This window comes from Cibotium barometz, chromosome 20, assembly GCF_041138505.1.
Source record: "Cibotium barometz isolate CiBa-2024 chromosome 20, ASM4113850v1, whole genome shotgun sequence".
NCBI classification, from domain to species: Eukaryota; Viridiplantae; Streptophyta; class Polypodiopsida; order Cyatheales; family Cibotiaceae; genus Cibotium; species Cibotium barometz.
The window spans coordinates 44,411,577-44,432,234 of NC_141065.1; positions in this window are offsets into that span (position 1 = coordinate 44,411,577).

The window sequence follows — 20,658 nt, forward strand, 5'->3', positions numbered from 1 at the left end:
TGATATTAAATGTGCTATGAAGCCTAGCATTGGTGCAAGAAATGTGCACTTAAGTTTGTTTGTTCCAATTGCATGCTTTGTTCATTTATTTTCTGATTGTAAACAATTGAGAAAAACTAGAACAACTTTTGTGTGCAAAGATGTAGATGAAGTCTGGCTTGATCATTTGTTTGACAAAGGTTGGAGAGTGAAATCATCAAAGGGAGATGATTTGATCGAATGTCGATTGAACACCTCCGACATTGCATTTCGGTGAGTGTTAAAACATTAAAATGTATTTTTGTGAAACAGTTACAACGCTTATTTGATTATTCTCGGAAAATTATCCTAATGATATTTTGGAATCAGATACTATATTGCCAGGCAACATCTGTGCATGTCATTTACTTATAGAAGGTGGCGATGGATCAACAACAACTGGGAAAGCATGGACCAAGATACAAGAGATGGCAGCCACTCTTGCTTGATAGATATAGTTATGATTCGACAGGGTCACCCATCTTTGACATTGGAAGTGGAAGAGAATTGGACTCTCGAATATGTTAGGAAGGAATTAGAAGTAGCTATTCAGAATCCTCCAGATCAATTTTGCTTCAAGCTCGATGGTCGGAAGCTAAGTAAAAGAAGAGAGCATCAGATCATTTGTAAAGATGTTGCAGCCCCACATGAATTGGAGGCACTAGAAGATATATGATGTGACCATGTATACGGTGACAATGTATTTTCCATATGCAATAAACTTATCTATTCAGAACATTGCTTTTGTAATGCTTTATTGTTTAAACAATGTAATGAAGGCAAGAATTCCCCAATTGAATTTTTATGTACACAAAAAAAGGCTTAAAGTAAGAAAGCAAGCAGTGAAGGAACACAGTAGCAAATTTGATCCTCTGATTTTCAAATGATAAGTGTATTTACATTTGATGTTCTCCCTCCAATACATGTATAGCTGCATATTTACGAACGTACATTTGTTGGAAGAAGGAAAAAACTATTTATGGCTGGAACCCATAGGTATCGGCTTCAGGATGGAGCCAGGGCTCTTCTCCTAAGTATGGAGCCCATGAAAGAGGCTCAGACGGGCCTATCCCCCCTCGTGGATTGGGCGGGATGAAGTCCACTGGCCCGTCTGGAGGCATAACTTCAGCGACCTCGATCAATTTCGCAATCGTTTCCTCCCTAAACGTTTGGACGTCTAGGTCCACGTAGCGAGACATTGATGGAAACTGCCATCACAATTCATCAAGGCATAAATAAGATCAACATGACAATATATAAGAAGATAAACAAGCGCACAAATGCGTATGGGAGCTGAAGGGAGCTGGAAATGCTTACATCCTCTGAAGGGAGCTGGAAAATGCTTCGTAGCAGCAACATTGCATTAAGTGCAACCCTCCACCCACAGCTGTAGCCATCTTCTTGTTTGGGGACACTAACCCTACGGATGGTCGATCGATCCAGGGTGTCGATGTCCATGCTGAGGCTCTCGTAAGCTGCCATTAGTTTCCTGACTCCACTGTAAACAGAGACCAATCATTATCCTGATCAATCCGGACTTCTAACTCAAACAATAATATGTATCTTAATGATTTTTACTTACAGCAAAACATTTCCATGGACACCAGATGTCGAATTTGCAAGGTAAATGACATTTTCTTGCACGTCGACTAGTAGAAGACTCCAATGGGAACTGCACAATAGAATTCTATTAGTTTCAATCCAAAGGAAGCACTACATAACTCGTGTACGGTGATTCCTATAAACATCATGCGAGAGAGAGAGAGAGAGAGAGAGAGAGAGAGAGAGAGAGAGAGAGAGAGAGAGACAAACTCACTTTTCATGATATGCCAAAAAAAATACTCGGGCATCGTCCAGCTGGACCTCCCGAAACCAGTTCAGCACATCGAGGTACGGAACTGCCTCTACTACCAACAGTGTTGAGACCAGTGAATCAATCTGGAACACTCGTTGCTGTACATCCTCGGGCAATAGCGAAATAACAAAACTTTACAAGGAAACATATCAAGAGTGAGGCATCAACTTTAAGAGCCAAGAATGAAAAATTGTGGGAGGACAGAGAAAAGCGTATACCTTAAAATACATCTGAGCACTTTGTCGTTGACTTCAGTTTTGGGATCAAACAAAATGTTGATTTCTTCAGCATGAATCGGGAAATAACATCTATGCCCTCTAATATTAAAGGGTACATAGAACTCCGGCAACAAAAATTGCAGCGCCTCCCGATTCATGGCGTGGAGTGCGCGAACATTTTCCCTTTTTGCTTGCAATGCAAGCATTGCAGCTTGATGTTCCCTTTGAGCGCTTGTCATTAAATTTGCCCGAGTCTGATGCTCATGATCTGGACCTCCCTCGGTCACCTCTTCAATTCTCACTTTTTGTACAGGCCGGACATCCAAAATTTGTAACATTCGTTCATCAGTAAACGTAACTGGTCTAAGTGACTTATCGTATCTGAAACGAAGGGCTATAAGGCTGAAAAAATCTTTGTCCATTACTGTCACCCTGTGTGCGTGGGCAGCAAGAACGTAACTATCCAAAAAAAATTCGATCATCCAATCTTCTGTGGCCTCTTGCAAGCAAAACAAGGCCGATGCCTTCCACCTAAACAAAATTCCATTCTGCTCACAAATTCTCCTGGCAAGCCTCTGGAAAGGCAATCTGGGAATAGCAGCTGTCGGGTGCTTCATAAACTTTTTGATTTCTCGCAGGGCTGCCGAATGCTCTGCGAAACGCCTGAGTCTAGGCTGCGTTTTGGACAATCGGGAAGGACTGCTTGATTTTCTTGATCTTGAGGCTTTCAGAACGCCCATCTTCTTCCCAGTAGATGAGGGAGCTGCATTATCAATGGGTCTAGCTGTATGCCTTACACGAGCCATCTGAAAACGCAAGAAAAAGCAGAAAACTTTGCTATTCAGTAGTACACGATTAACAATTCACCATAAAGCGAGAGAGGGGGGCCAAGAAAGCAATATGCACTTCCTCGCGTTATGGTGAATCCATTCACCATAACGAGAGATGAAGGTCCACAGAAGCACAATAATTTTTCTCGCATTATGGCGAATTCATTGACAACAATAAGAGGCGGATTATCGTGCATTCTTTGAACTTCGATCTTGCCATAAAGTGATTTGATTCACTATAACGCGAGACTAAGAGCCAGTCAAATCAAAATAATCCTCCTCGCGTTATAGTGAATCGATCTACTACAACGGGAGGAGGGTTCTCCCGAATAGTATTGAGATTCTAATGACTCGTCGTCTGCTTTACGCTGAATCGAATCACCATGACGGAGGGCAAACAGTCGAAGAGAAAACAACGGCAGGGGCAAACAGTCGAAGGAAAAACGAAACAATCAAGTATTATACAAGAAACATAAAACAATCAAGTAATACACTTTCATCACATTCTATGAGTGGGAATGGATGGAGACTGTCGTGTAGGAGGTGATTTAATTGACACCAATAAGAGGTGGATTATCGTGAATCCTTTGCCCTTTGGTCATGCGTTGTGGTGAATTCACCATAACGCGAGTCTAAGGGCCAGTCAAAGCAAAACAATCCTCCTCGCGTTATAGTGAATCGATTTTCGCGAATCTCTTACGTTTGCCTTCTCCCTTGGTGATTCGATCCACCATAAGACATGGAGCTTATTGAGATTCTAATGGCCCGTCGTGTGCTTTAAGGTGAATCGAGTCACCACGGCAGAAGGCAAACAATCGAAGAATAAACAATGGCACAGGGCAAACAGTCGAAGAAAAAACAAAACAAACAAGCAATATACAAGAAACTTACAAAACAATCAAGTATTATACAAAAACTTACATTTCTTGCTTGTGAATGGATGGAGACTGTCGTGCAGGTGTTGGAAAGTCGGCTCAGTACTGTGGCGGTAGTCGGAAGTCAGCTGGAGGCAAGCAGGAGGACGGACAAGGCAAAATCGATAAGAGGACGAAAAGGTGGCGTGATTAACGGCTTTGATTAGTCTTTAGAGCGAACACACGTGCTGGCGGGCTGCCAGGGCGACTAGGCGGCGCTAACGTGTCGTATAGCATTAAAAAGGGCTTTGATTAAACTTTATACCTTGTACACGTGCTAGGTACACGGCGGGATGCCACGTGGCATTCATGGAATGGCGGGTGAAAACGCGGCGCTGACGTGTCGCGTAGCATTAAAAGCGGATTTTGTAGGATACTCATCTCATTTATTGCCTCTTTTGCTAGGTACACGGCGGGATGCCACGTGGCAGTCATGGAATGGCGGTTGAAAACGCGGCGCTGACGTGTTGCGTAGCATTAAAGACGGATTTTCTAGGATACTCATCTCATTTATTGCCTCTCATTTATCCCACCAACGGCCTTCATCTCCATCAACGACTGACTATCTCCTCCAACCCTCCTTCATCAATCATCCTCCTGTATCCAACGTCAAAGACAAACCTCCAACCTCCTTCATCTCCATCTCCTGCGACGATTGTGTACAATTCGTTTTCCTGGTATTTTTATCTCCTTTGTGCTTTTTTCTTCTTTTGTTATTTCGTTGTTTTGGTTTCAGTCGTGGAGAACTTCTTGCTTTGTCTTTTCATCGCGTTAAGGTGAATTGAAAACCTATGACTCCTCGCGTTATGGTGAATTGACTGCGAAGTAGAGTATTTTAATTCTTTCGACACCTCCTCTCTCAGTATGGGTACTGGAGAACTATCTTTATTTTTAATTCAACATAACGTTAGAGGCGTTGCCAAAGGATGATAAAGTCGTCATATTGCGGTGAATCAATTCACCACAAAGCGAGCGAAGGTCCCATAGGAAGCACAATACTCCTCCTCGCATTATGGTGAATCGATTCACCATAACGCGAGAAGAGGTCCTTGACTTAGCTGCAATTTTATTTGCGTTAGGGAAAATAGATTCACTACAACGCGAGGAGGAATACCTGGATTCCTCTGGCATCTCCTCTCGCGTTATGTTGAATCCATTTACATTTTCTTCTTTTGTTATTTCGTTGTTTTGGTTTCAGTCGAGGAGAACTACTTGCTTTGTCTTTTCATCGAGTTAAGGTGAATTGAAAACCTATGACTCCTCGCCTTTCGGTGAATTGACTGCGAAGAAGAGTATTTTAATTCGTTTGACACCTCCTCTCTCAGTATGGGTACTGGAGAACTATCTTTATTTTTAATTCACCATAACGTTAGAGGCGTTTCCAAAGGATGATAAAGTCGTCATATTGCGGTGAATCAATTCACCACAACGCGAGCGAAGGTCCCATAGGAAGCACAATACTCCTCCTCGCATTATGGTGAATCGATTAAGAGGTCCTTGACTTAGCTGTGATTTTATTTGCGTTAGGGAAAATAGATTCACTACAATGCGAGGAGGAATACCTGCATTCCTCTAGCATCTCCTCTCGCGTTATGTTGAATCCATTTACACCACAGAGATTTGTTGTTTAAGATCGACTGTCTCTTGATTCATTGCCTGCACTAATAATTTCCATGTCTTTTCTACAGACTTGAATTCAGCCATGTCGCAAGTTCAAGTCGAATTTGATGTGGACGAAGAGATCAAAGAAACTCCTGCAACTCTATTATATGACTTCCTGTACAAATGTCGACATCATGATTTGCACCCTGCAATTTCGTTGATGTTCAATAGCGATTTTTCTCTGGAGGAAACATTGTCTAGCCATCATGGATACTTCGAAGAGGCAAAGCAAGAGTTTGACGAGCTCACAAATGAAGAACCAATGATGATTGATGGGAAAAGTCACATTCATTTTAATCTCAAGGTTTCGCCGGATAAGAAGCAGAGGTTAAACAGGGATTGGCACAAGGTGCCATGTGACAAGAAGAGAGCCTTGCTTTGCCCTTTTCACAAAAGAAAGTGCCGCTTGATGGAATACTCCTACGCCTTCTTATGCTTCTTGCACATGAACGTGCAATTAACAGATGAAGAAGGTACAGAGCCGCTTGCAAAAATTGAAAGTGAAGACACGATTTCTCGTCAGGCAAGTCCCACCGCTGAGGATGCTGCTGAAGAGGAGGACACTCCTCATGTCATTGAGGAGTTCAATGTTGAAGAAGAGAGGAAGCTTAGTTCGGTGGTTGATATTGAGGCAGTTAGAGAACAAAACAGTGATGTAGGTCAGCTTGTGATTGAATCAGATGACTCCTCCCCCATTCCAACGCCATTACTCCCCTCCTACCAAGTAGGAGATTCAGAATATATATTGCTGACAGACATACAACGTGTATTTAACTTAAGGGAAGATCAGTGCATAGCTTTCATAGCCCAGAATCTGGAGGTCGATGACAATTTTGTAGATGATGATGGTATAGACAAGTACCTACTAGTGGATAGCCATATAAAAGACACTGAGTTCCTTTCTGCTGCAGCAACACTAAATATGATCTATGCTGATGCCCTTAGATATGAAGGAAAAGATGCCACAGAGGAAGAGCTACAAGAAGCAAGGGACAGATTGAATATCACCAACATGGGAGGGTGTAGGGATGTGCCAAACAAGTCAGCGGAAAACGTTCCTAGTTCGAGCACTAATTTATGGCAAGACGCCTTGCTTGAAGCAGATGAGAACCAAGAGGTTAGTTTTTTTTTGTTCTGGATTTGGCTTTATCAACTTTGTCCTGAAATGTTTGGTGATGTTGTTTCTGGCTAATGCTCCTTTATTTTTTCAGTTAGAAATATATGAAGACACATTCCTCAAACGTGCTTCAGGCAAGCGTATGGCGGGATTGGGCCACGATTCGACACTAGGAACATATATACACCGCCTAAAATTCCCTCAAATTGTGATATTCCACGCTAGCTACTCGAAGGACAACGCCAGTTTTCCTCTGATGGCGATAAAGACTTTATCCAGGTATTTAGGTGGCTACCACGTAAGGCTGAATGCAAACAAGGCAATACTTCTGGAGCGGCAAGCAGCTGTTCGAATTTTTGGAGAGGGACCTGGAGTATATTCGTTAAGATGTAAATATTATTTAACATATGCTGCTTACGGGTTGGCATGTGGAATCACAGATCCCAATCTGTTGAGTGATTGCGGGAAGAAGCATCTTCTTAGAACAGCAAGACCAATGGTCCCTCTTGTGCCATTAATAGAGGATGAAGAAGATGATGCAGAAACGTCAACAAAAAAGGCTCGGCTGGGGGAAGTCTCTGATCAAGATTAACAAATTTAGATTGTTCCAGTTTCTCAGAAGTTTCGTCATATTTCTCAATACTCTTCTTGTTTACCATTGCAAACTATGAAATGTATATATATTGGAAACATTTATATGGGACATAGATGAAAGCTCTTGTTCTTTTAAAATCTTTCTCAGTTACATCACTGTTTTACAATATATATTTCAATGATCAATTTTCTTCCACACTCTGCCCTGTCTTTGTCGTTGTCTTAGCCATTCAGCATGATTCTGCTTTCCCTGTGAGGAGACATATATTGAACGTCTCCGTTCAGCCTGAACCTTTCTTATTGCACATGACACAGCTGATTCAGCATGTTTGATCTTCACACGAGCCCTCACTTGAATCCGCCTATACCACCACTGACATAGTTGCTTCATGGGATTACTTTTCTTTATTCCTCCTCCATGTTGAGTGGCCCTTTGATAGGCACAACGTGCTTGCCAATGAGATCTTTCCATGCCTTGGGTAGACCAAATCCCAAGGCTTCCAAACTCTTCCGCAAAGAAGGTTCCATGTGCATGCAAAATGTGCTACAAATGCTCAACAACAACAAGACATTTAGTATCGTACAATATTTTTTGAACAACAAAAAATACTCAAAGCTGTAGGTTTTCAAGTAATAACCATGTATTGTGTCAAGTTTGTCGCACCCCATGCCTTTTCATAGCTAGTGTAGAACTCTGTCACAACTGCCTCAAATTTCTCAACATCCCCATCTTCAAACCTTGCTTTTTGCAACAAAGGTGCTAGGCGATCAAGCGCCAACCACGCTTTGGCCTTTGCCACCCTTGCTTGTCCTGAAGAGCCTCGGTCAGGTACAGCTGCATGAAGCTTCCTCCACACCTCAAAATCTGTACCCAGATGACCTCTCTGGGTATGATTAGATAAGAACTTTCTGGCTTTTGCACCTCCAAAACATGGTTTGCTAGGAACATTTCCGGTCTTCCCTGATCTTCTCAAGTCCTTCTCAATCTTCACTTGACCACAATGTAAACCTGCATCTGAAAGCACTTGCTCTATTTTTTTAATAGTTCTTTCACTCTCTACTGCTGGTTTCATATTCCATGAAAATTCGATGTACATGTAGACTAGTTTCTCAATTATTCTAACCAGCGCATGCAAAACACAAATATGAACTCTGATCAAAGGGATAGGAAGAATTGGATCCCAAGTAGGATCCACTCCTGGAGCATCACGATTTGGGGGTTCACGCCTATTACTGATTGCATTTGGGCATTTCCATTCTCTCTCTTTTCCTCCTTTGGAGACACCTCGTTCGGTCATACAATACAGGCAAGGATACTTGGCCATTGCTCCTTGGGAAATACCAAACATGCATTTCAAGGTTTTAAGATCTGCAGCCAGGTGCCATTCAACCTCATATTCACCATATCCTTCTACATAAAGCTTTTCGCCATTCGACTGCTGCTGGATAGTGGAAGGAAGCTCAGTCTGGTTGAAGTACCACTTCAGAATTTCATGGGTCTCTGTTGGAACCTGTTAACAACAACTATTAGATTGTCTACAACATCATAACAAGAGGATAGCAACATAATATTCTTTATTTAAAAATGGATAGCACGTCACCTCAAATGCAGCCAGCCACCAAATCTCATTTTCGGATTGTACACTAAAGTGCTTCTCATCAGCATTACTGATACTTGCATCCAAAGCTCTATTCATTAAAGTAATGCTAACCCTTTCCAGCTTCTGTCCTTTGATCACCTCACTCTCATCAAGTTTCAAAACAAATTTCAGCCTTCCATTGCACTCATGTACACTGATGTCATAAAATTTCACCATAGCCATTTGTAATTTACGAACATCCATGATGAAATTGTTGAACTCTGTAAGCTCTATAATTTTCTGTTCCCCGCTCTTTTTAGTCACTGTCAATGTGCTAGACACGTGACAAGGCTCTCCAACAAGTTCGACCATTCCCAAGTTGAGAATATTTCGAGCTTTGTTTACGTGAAATGGTTTTGGAATGGGAATTACTGTCTTTTTTCCAAGCTTGCAATTGAAACCCTCTTTTACTTTATTAAACAACATCCTGTAAGACTTTGTGCTTATACCAGCCATGTCACATATACCTTGTGCATCTGCAGGCGTGAATGCTTCACTCACCTCTTGCAAGGATTGCTTTGCTATGTCTGATCGAAGTCTTGCAAACTTAGGATGCTGTATTGCTGACTCCATGATGTCTCTTGTCAGAACTTTGCCAAATATATCAGAACCTTGCTCTTTTGGACCCACAACATCTGTTACCATCCTGAAGCAACAACGATAGCTATTTCAGTCCACCATTCATCTAACTATACCACCCCCACACCCAATCCCTCATCTCCAAGAAAGGAACTAAAGATGAAAATGAAAGTGAGTGCTCAAAGAAATTTAAGCTCAAAGAAATTATAGATCCCAATACCTGCAAGCTTTTACACGACGCTTCCATTGGCCACCTCCAACATTGAGTTCTTCCAATGGTTTGATCTTTCTCTTGCGTAATCGAGCACCTAATGGCGTGTCTTTCAAATATTGCAATTTTCTGTTGAACTTTTCAAGTTGTTTTCGAAGGTGTGCATTCTCACTCTCCAATGTGAAATTGTTGATTTCTCGAACTGCCAAAATTTCATTCTTCTCCTTTATAGTGTCCTGCATCTTACAAATAGTCTGCTGCAAATGATCAAACTCTTTTTGTAACCCAGCACAAACTTTTGCCTTGTCCTCGTTTGAAGCTTGCAAAGCTGTTGTGATCGATGCCAAGTAAAAATTCGCACCTTCAAGCATTTTTATCCTGGCATCTCTATCACTCAAATGTCTTTCAAAGATACTTTGACATTGGCCAAACAGTCTTTTGCAATACCCAAGCAATCCATTTTCACCCTCACACACAAACTTGAAGAAACTTGTCAACCCAAAGAATGATGGAGATTGAGAGGAGGTTGGATCTGGTGGGTAAATACTACCATCCAACCAAAGGTCCATGTTTTTCTTTCCTTCATTTCGAAGCTCAGTAATGCGGGCTTCGCATGCTGGCCTAGACCAATTTCTTTTACAGCAGGGAGCATAATCGGGTTCTACTTGGAAGTGGATGTCCACCTTTTTCCTCTTTTGCTGCACAGGTTCCATTGCATTGTTCTGTGCTTTAACAACACCAAAAAGCATAATGAACTCACACTTTAACCAAAAAAAACCATAGATATTACACTTATCTCCCGTGAAGAAGATTGCTTCATTAAAACCAAAAGACAACATCACTAAATAATACCTCCTTGTCCATCAAACAAACTTGTTGGTATCCTGGATGAACCCAAATGTACAGAGTACTTGTAAGCACAACCCTCACTTGAAAAAGGTAAGAAATGGAATTGTTATTCATGCACATGCAGGTATGGCGCATGAAAAACAAATACTTTTCCATCCTTTTTCAAAACTTGCCGCCTTGAGAAGAAGAGAAAATCAAAAACCTCCCGCTCAAAAAAACTCGGATTTGGAGTGGTAGTGGTTGTGCAATCGGGAAGACAATGAGGGAGACAATGCAAGATGATGGGTTGCAGGGACTAAGTTCGGTTAGCAGAGTTGGCTTCGTTACATTCAAAAGTGTAATGAAGAAAGAGAGTGGTGTCTTTTTTCAATAAAATAAGGCACCATAGTGGGAATAAAAAACTATACTCAAGATGCATTGTTTTGAATTAAAAAACACCCTACATGTCAGTTAATGGAATAAAGAACTCAAAAACGACGCACGTGCCCTCCAATATTATATGTGGATTTATTGGCTTGCTTTGTCCACATCACCATCCCAAGGGATCTCTTACAAGGCCCCTTTTTGAGTCCAAATTTTCCCTAATGTAATCCGCGAGATTCTAGGTGGGGGGACCTCTAAGTTTGGGCCCATGAGTACTAATTAGGCCCCATTAACAAACCAAAGCCTAGGTCCCCTAGGGTCAAAGAGGTAAAAAATGTGCACCCAGCCCTCTTCCTATTGGTCCATTCCAAATCAAAAGTTAATCCAAGAGGCCCTCTTTGGGTCCAAAAAAATCATAATATGTAGAGCGTCTATCATGTCATCTATATCTTGCTCCAAATACATTGGAGATTCCACCACAGTTTCTTCTTCACCACCATAAGGCTGATTAGTACTTGCTTGTGTCGTTATCCGTCTAGAACACCATATTAGTGAATTTACAAATTTCCCAATTCCCATTTTTGAATACTTAAAAAAGGGGACATGGATAACATGCTTGTAATTTTCTCAAAACCCTATCATATGACCTATCGTTGGAAAGCGCTTGAAAAATGGAATCTAAAGAGCTATAAAGCGCTCATTTTGGATTAGTGGTGTTCAAGTTATGGTTAATCCAAACTTTTGACCACGTGTCCCAAACTTGTGAAAAATTCCCATATTCCCCAATATGATGTTCTAGTACTCCACTCGGGTTGAAGGTCCAAGTAATCAATCATTTGCTCATTTTGAGGACACACATTCGCAACACCAAGTAATGCATTAATATGCTCAACTGAAAATATACCATTTTTCTTTACATGGTCGTTGTAACTTCTTTGTCTTCGAGAGATTTAGTACTTGCACCGATTGCAAGGGCACAAGTATTTCTCCTCTTCATTCGGGTGTCCCCCCGTGTGTTTGTAGTGTTCACACTATCCATGTTTGTTAGCTTGTGTTTTTTGGGAGAGGAGGAATGGCCCTTTAAATATGAGGCCATAGTTTAGTCGACCAAAGTTTAAATTCTAATGGGAAATGTGTCAGGGCGGGAAATCTGAAAGATTGTATACACTTTTACAATATAATAATCTTTCGTCATCATAACATACATGAGAGATGATGTCAAAAAAACTCTCGAGATAACGTCGGTAATATTCTAGACATATATTTGGACTCATATACTGACGCTTTTTTTACCGACATATATATCGACGCTTTTAATGACTAAACCTCTGACGAAATCTCTGACGCTAGAAAAATAACAGAGCTGAAACGCAGACTCTATTTTTCTCATTTTTTGGCTTCGCTTCTTCCTTGATTGGTGAATACATCTTGCTTGTTCCTCATGCACATTACACAATCACACACACGTGTGTATGTGTACACACAATCACACATATATGTTTGTAAGTGTGTGTGTGTGTGTATGTGTGTGTATAGGGGAGAGAGAGGGAGAGAGAGAGAGTTTCTGTGCATGTGTGAGGGGGTGTAAGAAGAGAGAGTGCATGTGCATGTGTATGTGTATGCATGAGAGAGAGGTCTGTGTGTATGTGAGAGAGAGAGAGAGAGAGAGGGGGAGTGTATATTGCATGTGAGAAAAGAGAGGATGTTTGTGTGTGCGTGCATGTGAGATTGTATCTCTGAGAGACACATATACACATATGCAGACATGCACACATACGTGACACACATGAATGTGCATGTGTACATGCACACACATGAAGACACACACACATAAATGCATATGCATGCACATAAGGACATACATAAACACACATACACACTTATGTACACAAGTATGCGTGTGTACACATGGATGTGCATCACCCACACATGCACACATGTATACATAGATGCACATACATACACATTTGCACATGTACATGCACACGCATATGTATATGCACATGCACACGTAGGGGGGAGAGAGAGAGATGGGGGCAGGCCTAGGAGTGAAAGGGAATCGATTTTTTTTGGAACCTTGGTCACGCACAACACGGGTCCAATACTAGTAATTAATTCCACACATTTTGGTAACTTGATAATGAAGATAGATTTACATGATTGGATGGCATGCTGCCAAACACACTCTCTCTCTCTCCCATCAAATCACATCAAATTATGGCATGCTGCCAAACTCTCGCTCGCTCACTCACTCACTCTCTCTCTCACACACACACACTCTCTCTCTCTTTCTCTCTCTCTCTCTCTCGTTGCCGTCAAATTATCGTCTTAATTCTAATCTGCAATTAGAAATCCGGAGGGAACTCCTGGATCTCATAAGTGTTTTTGTCAATTGTCCATTTGAGAAGTGGGTGCGGCAAGCTGCAATTGAAGTAAGCATCTTCCGAGCCGCCTTCACATCCAGCGATTGAGCAGGAGACACGAGGGAGAGACTCGGTAAAGACGAGACTGCTTGATGCAGAGCCTAAGTCGAGAAGCCCAATTTTGTGCAAATCGCCGTCGCCTTTGCTGAGGCACATCAAGGTGAGGCTGCCGTCTTTGGTAATTGTGGCGGTGCGATATTCGAAAGTAGCGAGGAGCAAGAACCATGCATCGAATTCAAAGGCGGGCGCTTTGAGAATGGATCGGTTTCTGGGCATGACTATAGTGAATCCTCCAGTGTAGGGATCCCCCATCAACGACTTGACAACCATCTTGAAACCTTGGGAGCCCCATGCCTCAGAATCGACAGCTAAGACGTACGGCGATGACGCCGGAGATGCATAATTATCGTAATTGTCTTGCCCAGATGTATGTACACTCACCCGAACTCGAGCTGGCTTGGCACCATCCAGCCTTATCTTCCCTTCTTCTGTTATCTTCCCCACCTCAACGCATCTTTTGAACGCCCTTTCTTCCGTTACAACTTGTAAGATGCCGTGGCTTCTCTTCTCATTTGTCTTAAAGTCCGGAGCCCACGACATGTTGCCTTCCATGCTGTCGCAGCCTTCCATGTCCAATGCCATCATCTCGATCAAGAAATCTTGGTCATTTGATCGTAGCTTTGCCTTTGCCAAAGCTATCACCTGCTCCCGCAATGTGAGATCCCCCTGTTCCCACCGAGCAACGGATTCGGGTACTAGCAGCGGAAGTAGCACTTCTCGCGCGGGACAGGGGTCCCACATTCGGGGCCTCGTCCACGGATATCCGGACAAGAGACTAATCCGTCGGTTTTTCCAAAACCGAACCCGGAAAAAACTTCCCTTACCGGAAAGCACGGGCGATTCCACCAGGATAATTTTTTTCTCTAACGAAGACAAGATCATTTCTGATCAAGCTGATCCAATTGTATCTTCAAGATACTAGATCAGATCAAGGAAGAAACTTGCACTTGGATCATTGGGATCAACGCTTTTTTCCCCATTCAAGAGGCGCAGCCGTTGATTCCTATCCATAGAACAATTTCTGTCCGGGATTTACTTTATCTATCGTATTAACAAAAGTTGAGTCTCGATTTACGGATCCATCAGTCCAGCCTAACCCCATCCGATCCCATGGGTTAGCCAACCGCCCAACCACTGTAGTGATGGGATCCAATTTGGAATTTGGTTAGGTTTTGTCCCGGGTACCAAGGAAAAGAGTTCCAAGGCCCCCTAGCCGAAAGTTCATGCAAACATAAAATTAGGCACACCACTTACACACCCAATATGAAATTGCCTTATTCTTAGCATCAGCTAACTTTAAAACAATCCTTTAATGAAACCATAGTACCACTGATCACAGTCTTCCAAATTATCCGGTTGATTCTCAAATTTTCCATCATTCCTTCATCATCAGAGTATCTATGGCATCATTGGCAACTAGAACGCTCACCACATGTCCACTCAGAGGCCGTTTCCATAGTTCCTAGCCCATAATACTCGGCAATATAATCACTTATCAAGATGGACTCTCGTTGAAGATCAGCAAGATCAACCAACAGATCCATATAAAAGAGCCATGGACTCATCCGTTGAGGACCAGCAAGGTCAGTCAACCAGATCCATGCCCGGTTTCACAAAACAACTCTTACTCCTTGTTCCAATATCTTCCTCGACGCACGCGTGGGTATCCTAGGCGACCCAGAGCCCGAGCACCGTATGGTCAGCACCCTCTAGGATCCTTCGCAGGTGACCTAGCGCTTCACTCACATAGGCCGCTTCCTTGGTCCCTCATCCACCGTACCGGAAGCTCACCATTTTAATCGAACCGAGGCTGGTCAAGACCTCGGTCGACCTTGCTACGCGAGACGTCCTCCATTGACTCTCCGTTCAGCAGTTGCAACTTTATCAGTTAGGTCTCCATGACCTTAATCACAAGACGGTCAAAATGCTTCCCCAGCATTCTTGACATAAAACAGCCATTTACAAACAGTTTACAAATACAGTTTCTATATTAACTCTCATTTTTCCACATTATCCCTCATTAATCCACATTACTTATTCCACATTCCATTTATATGTGTACTCATCCAATCACCTCATTTTCCATCTCTTCACTTCAGATTCCTTCACATCACATATGATATATTTACATCCATATCCACATCCATACATCCACATCCATACATCCACATCCATATCCACATTCACATCCATACATCCACATCTACATGCTTATCTTCATTTTCACATCTTCATTTATACATCCACATCCCATATCCACATTCATACATACACATCCATATCCACATCCATACATCCACATCCACATCCACATTCACATCCATACATCCACATCTACATGCTTACCTCCATTTTCACATCCTCATTTATACATCCACATCCCATATCCACATTCATACATACACATCCATACATCCACATCTACATCCACATACATACATACATCCACATCCACATTCACATTCACATACATCCACATCCACATTCCCATACATCCACATTCCACATTCACATCTATACATCCACATCTACATCCACATTCACATACATCCACATCCACATTCCCATTCACATCTATACATCCACATCCATTCACATCTATACATCCACATTCACATCTATGCATATATATCTTCATGCATATATCCATTTTCACGTTCATACATCCACATCTACATGCTTACCTCCATTTTCACATCCTCATTTATACATCCACATCCCATATCCACATTCATACATACACATCCATACATCCACATCTACATCCACATACATACATACATCTACATCCACATTCACATTCACATACATCCACATCCACATTCCCATACATCCACATCTATACATTCACATTCCCATACATCCACATTCCACATTCACATCTATACATCCACATCTACATTCACATTCACATACATCCACATCTACATTCACATTCACATACATCCACATCCACATTCCACATTCACATTCCACATTCACATCTATACATCCACATCTACATCCACATTCACATACATCCACATCCACATTCCCATTCACATCTATACATCCACATCCATTCACATCTATACATCCACATCTACATCCACATTCACATCTATGCATATATATCTTCATGCGTATATCCATTTTCACGTTCATACATCCACACTCCCATCTCCACATCCACACATCCACATACATACATCCATTTCCACATTCCCATTTATATAACCCCATATACCTTCACATCTATACACATCTTAATTCATCTTATCACCTCCTAACTTATTTCATAAGCATCTTATCACCTCTTATCACACCTCTTATCACATCTCTTATCACCTCCTAACTTATTTCATAAGCATCTTATCACACCTCTTATCACATCCTATCACATCTCTTATCTATTTATAGAATACAAGAGAATTCTTACATTTGATATAAGATTTCTTTACACTTTTATTTATGAATAAATTCTATTTAAGGAGATTAATACTTTCAAAGTAAAAATCAATCTTTTATGCATCTTCCTATGCATAAATTCATTTTTTATGAAAATGACACTTTTGAATTAAATTTGAATCTTTTATGCATTTTTCTATACATAAATTCAATTTAGATGAGAATGACACTTTTGAATTAAAAAATCAATCTTTTATGCATCTTCTTATGCATAAATTCAATTTGGTAGGAATTACACTTTTAGAATAAAAAAAATTTCTCTTATGCATCTAAGTTAAGCATAAAATCCATTTATGAGGAAAATCACACTTTTAGTATAAAAAGAATATCTTTTATGCATGAAATCCAATATGATAAAAGTAACACTCTTACAATAAAATAATCAACTTTTATGCATACCTCTATGCATGAAATTCAATTATGATAAAAGTCACACTTTTATAATAAAATAATCAACTTTTATGCATACCTCTATGCATGAAATCCAATATGATAAAAGTAACACTTTTGATATAAAAATTTTTCCATTATGCATACTTCTATGCATGAAATAAAAATAGTAAAAATAACACTTTTGATATAAAAATTTATCCATTATGCATACTTCTATGCATGAAATAAAAATGGTAAAAGTAACACTTTTGATATAAAAATTTATCCATTATGCATACTTCTATGCATGAAATAAAAATGGTAAAAATAACACTTTTGATATAAAAACTTATCCTTTATGCCTAATATTAAAATTCAATTTCTCCATGATTGTAATGAAATTCTTTCAATTAATCTAGGATGATAATTCCTAGAATATGGTAGGAAGTCCTCTTTTTATGCTTTGAATGAGATTATTTTATGCATAATTTTTATAAAAATTTTGCCATAGCTCCGCTGCTATGACTGATAAATCTCAATTTTTATAAGGGATAATGCTTATCATTAAGGAAATAATTAAAATGATCTCTAATTGGATTATCAATCCATAATGGATTGAATCATCAATATTCATAAACTAAAAGCATAGAAAAAAGCCATTAATTTGGCCTCAAGCATAGCTTAATCTTGGGTTAAGGAAAAGCTTTATGAAAAGCTTGATTTGGATTGAGAACGGGTCATGAGTATGACCATTTCTTACAAATTGCTTGATTCTTTGTTCACGGTAGAGGCCCCCAACCAATCAATTGGTTAAGTATGTTGATGGAGCCACTAATGGGGATTGAAGAAAGAAGGAAGCTCCAAAAACTAGTGAATTATTAAATGAATTCACAGTTCTTGGCTTAGGTGGAGTAGAGTAACGATGCATAAACACTATATATTTTTCAACAAGGGGGAGGCTTCTATTTATAGGAAAAATTGAGCTCCTAACCAAACAAACTGATTCTAGAATTTTCTAAATCAGTTTGGTCAATATTTGACCATTTTTAGGTCAGTTAAGCTAACTTTTTGGAACTAGACTTAAATGAGGAGAGAGGAGAGATGAAATATCTCAATTTTTATGAGTTTAAAACTCATTAAAGCATGTGAAATATGCACCTCCTTTAAAGAACTCCCCTTCCTTACATATGTCATATTTTTAATATTGCTCTTAGTTTTTTTACTAATAAACCTTGTACATTTTCAACTCTTCATCTTATGTGAAATATGCACCTCCTTTAAAGAACTCCCCTTCCTTACATATGTCATACTTTTAATATTGCTCATAATTTTTTACTAATAAACCTTGTACATTTTCAACTCTTCATCTTATGTGAAATATGCACCTCCTTTAAAGAACTCCTCTTCCTTACATATGTCATACTTTTAATATTGCTCATAATTTTTTACTAATAAACCTTGTACATTTTCAACTCTTCATCTTATGTGAAATATGCACCTCCTTTAAAGAACTCCTCTTCCTTACATATGTCATACTTTTAATATTGCTCATAATTTTTTACTAATAAACCTTGTATATTTTCAACTCTTCATCTTATGTAAGCATTTACTCATTTTTGGGTATCTTCTTTTTCAAATTGGATTTATCTCCTCCCTACACATGGATTAATGCTATTGGCCCATAGGAACCTTAATTGGACCATAATCCAAAAATTTCTAAAAATCTAGACCCTTAGACTAAGGTCCTTTATACACATTTCCAATTAATTCCAATTGCACATTGGAAAGTTCTTTTTGAATTTCTGTTTCAGGGGAACTTATTTTAATAAGATGAGATAATTTTCTATCCAAAAATATTAAAAATCTGAATATTCTCTCTCTAGAATATTTTCTCTCTCTAGGTTAAAACAGTTAGAAACAAGTCTTTTATATTTCTGAAGAGGGATTGATTATAGAAGAAGATACTAGACATCAAAAAGGGGTTTGGGGGAGGAATCTTACATTCTACCCCACTTAAAAAACGCGAGATGTCCTCATCTCTCGCAGCTTGTGATAATTTCGCAAGATTCACGAATATGAGACTTAGAGAAAAATTTTAATCAAGATTAACCACCAAGATAAGTCTTAAAGAGAGCAAGATTCAAAATACGAACAAGATTTAAACTTTATTCATTCTCGGAACTTATACAGTAAAGATAGAGGAACTCTTTACACTTCCATAAGCCCGTCCATCATATGGTCACAAAAGCAGTCCTCACAAGCTGCACAAGTATAAGGTAACTCGTCTATGGGAATGATTCTGTGGGTTATTGCTGCGCCTATCTCAGTGGTATGAGGTGTTCTAACAAAAGGACCTCTGAGAGGCAAGCCAAAAATGGGGTAAAGGCATATCTTCTCATGAGAAAGAAAACACGCCAGTAAGAAGACCCGCTCAGAAAACCCAGGATGTCTTGATCTCATGACGCAGTAGTATCGGGGACCCAAACCCAAAGCTTCAATAACCATGGCCAAGCGGACATTGTTACGGAAGTGCTGCTGACCCCAGGGTGTTACCCTAGTTATGTCTTGATAGGTCCGCCATTTGGTCTGCGCTACAGAAGTTCCCAAGTGAGGGAAAAGTGAGCGCTCATACTGTTCTATAAAATCCTTCTTCACAGACTCACTTGCGTCTTGAAGGTGAGGAATCATTATGGATAAAACTAATTCTTGTTGCCAAGCCATGAAGGAGATTAGGAAGAAAGGAGATCGATGGGAGTAAGATTATTGTGAGCGACAAGTAAAAGTTACGACTTATATAAAGGAAGGAGCTAGCGTAACTTAGAAGCCAACGGTAGCTTGCCACTGAAGTTTTACCGTCTTTCCATGATTTGGGTTTGGCACAACTTTCTATAGAAGACATTAAGAACTTTGAGATGAGGAGATAAAAGAAGCTCGTAAGCTAAGTCACTTACTTTCTTTGAATTCAGATAAGGCTCACAATATCTGGGGAATAACTTCTTAAACTCCCCAATAGATAAAGAACTTCTTCTGGGTCGTACTCGAATGAAGACCAAAACCTTGGTATCCAAAACACCGATTTTCACTTCTGAACTCATTGTTCTGAATCCTTAAAACATGTGTGACTCCTGAGAAGTATTCTAGGAAAAGGGTCTTCCTTTTTTTAAACAGAATCTTTCTTTTATTTTAGAGAGGGAATAATTATAAGATCAAAAAGGGAGATTCTTACTCCTGTATACCTCAAAGGCTGGGGAGGATTCTTACATTCTACCCCACTTGAAAAGTGCGAGATGTCCTCATCTCGCCAAGGTAGAGGACAACTCTTTTTCTTAAGATCCAATTTTATTCTGGGGTTCCTTATATTCTGGTCAACCCAACAGAATACTGGGATAAATATCCCTTAGAACTCATCATTAAATAACAATTCATTAAATATTCTGGTCAACCCAACAGAATACTGGGATAAATATCCCTTAGAACTCATCATTAAATAACAATTCATTCAGATC